A 2302-nucleotide genomic window follows, 5' to 3' on the forward strand; every position below is an offset into this window, starting at 1 on the left:
CAACAGTGTGCCCTTGTTGCCAAGAAGGCCAATGGCATTTTGGGATGTATACGTAGGGGCATTGCCAGCAGATCGAGGGACGTGATCGTTCCCCTCTATTCGACATTGGTGAGGCCTCATCTGGAGTACTGTGTCTAGTTTTGGGCCCCACACTACAAGAAGGAAGTGGAAAAATTGGAAGGAGTCCAGCGGAGGGCAACAAAAATGATGAGGGGTCTAGAACACATGACTTCTGAGGAGAGGCTGAGGAAACTGGGATTGTTTAGTCTGCGGAAGAGAAGAATGAGGAGGGATTTGATAGCTGCTTTCAACTACTGAAGGGGGTTCCAAAGAGGATGGATCTAGACTGTTCTCAGTGGTAGCGGATGACAGGACAAGGAGTAATGGTCTCAAGTTGCAGTGGGGGAGGTTTAGGTTGGATATTAGGAAAAACTTTTTCACTAGGAGGGTGGTGAAACACTGGAATGTGTTACCTAGGGAGGTGGTAGAAACTCCTTCCTTAGACGTTTTTAAGGAAACAAAGCCCTGGCTGGGATGATTTAGTTGGAGATTGTTCCTGCTTTGAGCAGGGGGTTGGACTAGATGACCTCCTGAGGTCCCTTCCAACCCTGATATTCTAGGATTCTATGATAGTGTAGTGGAAGAGCTGTACATCAAGTAGTTGTGGCCGAGTGGTTAAGGTGATGGATTAGAAATCCATTGGGGTCGCCCTGCGCAGGTTCAAGTCCTGCTAACTACGGAAGCACTGGGCTGTTATTATTACTGTAGTCTTAGTGCCTGAGCATCCACAGTGTGAACTGGAGCCAGATCTGGCCTCTTAGGCTGTCTACACTTAAAACTCTGCTCTCACACTTCTCTAGCACCTTGGGTAGACAGTCACTACAGAGACTGGAGGGTTTTCCCATCCCTGTAATAGCGACAGGGACAGAACAATTCTTCCTTTTATTTAGCGCTATCTAACCAGGGCTTAGATCAGCTTAACTATATTGGCTTGGGGGTGTGGATTTCTCACACCCTGAGACACGTAGCTCTGCCAGTTAAGTGCCCAGCGTGCACCAGTCCTTAGATCCCTCTTAGGATTTCCATGCAGGCACTGAACTGTGAGAGGAAAACATCAGCTCACAAACACAGAGACTCAATTCCCCACAGTTAATCTCACTGCATTTTCCAGAATGTCACAAAATTCAATTCATTCCCGCTAGGACAGAGAAAAAAAATAAGTGACACTAAGTTTTTGGCTTGTTTCAATGAAGTTAAGGGTTTAATTACTACAGTAAAAATATGTACCGATTGTTCTAAATAACACCATAACTTGAAATAGAAACAGAGAGAAATGTTGTCAGTGATGACTAATTTAACAAATGATCTTCCCATTATTAATTTCCACTGTGCCCCCACTGCAGGTCTGGGCCCTCCAGTGTAACTGCTCCGCATTCGCCTTCCCGTTAGAATTGGTTTTGGACATTCCCAACTTCGGAAAATTGTTCAATTCAGAATTTGAATAGTGACACCGGCTCCTTCCTGCACCTGCTCTACATCGCTACACAGCACCTTCTCCACCTGTAGAGTCACCCGCAGGGTTCAGCAGGGACCCCTGGCAAGGACAGTGGGTGCAGCTAACAGCCCGGTGTGCCTGGCAGTGAGGCAGGGGCAGCCCGAGGCTGAAAGCTCTGAGTCAGCTGTAAAGAAGCAACGCCCACACACACAAGTACAGCGATTGAATTCCTCAACTTTAGCATCATGACGCCCTGTAGAAAGCCCCACGTGTCCGCTGTTTTTTCACAGGGCAATGCAAAAATCAGGTGACACCAATTTTGAAGTTTGAGTAAATAAAGTTTCGGTGATAGTTATTAAGCTCGCAAAAATATGCCAAAGATCCCTCTGCATAACACTGGAAGGTGAAATAGGAACAGAGACAAGCCTTGTCTGCAAAGGCTAATTTCCCAAATGATCCTCAAAATGTTTCTAATTCCCATCTGTCCTCCACAGGAGCAATGTGCAGTTTAACTGTTCTGCAGCCAGCTGTATATTAGAAATGCTTCTGTGGGACATTCCCAGACCTGGACATTTACGAACGACAGAATTTGAAGAGCAAACCCGGCTCCCCGCACCAGGCGGGGTTGGAGTGTTTTGTCCCTGGCATTGGTCTTTTCAAATAGTACAGACCCTCCCGTGCCCAGCCAGCCAATGAACTTGGAGAAGAGGTTGCAGGAAGCAGAGACCTTAGAAACAAGGAAATAAGAGTCCATTCATCGGGCAAGGTGGCCTAGTAGTTAAAGCAATAGTCTGCTCATCTGATGCC

The 2302-nt window shown here is 46.8% G+C and overlaps 1 non-coding gene across 1 annotated transcript; it reads left to right on the forward strand.

The window, feature by feature from the left end:
* The first annotated feature begins 657 nt into the window (after nucleotides 1-657).
* TRNAS-AGA (transfer RNA serine (anticodon AGA)) lies at nucleotides 658-739 on the forward strand. Its single transcript has one exon. It is a non-coding gene; the product is annotated as a tRNA-Ser (tRNA).
* The last annotated feature ends 1563 nt before the right edge of the window (nucleotides 740-2302 follow it).

The sequence above is a fragment of the Caretta caretta genome, chromosome 12 (assembly GCF_965140235.1).
Source record: "Caretta caretta isolate rCarCar2 chromosome 12, rCarCar1.hap1, whole genome shotgun sequence".
NCBI lineage: Eukaryota > Metazoa > Chordata > Testudines > Cheloniidae > Caretta > Caretta caretta.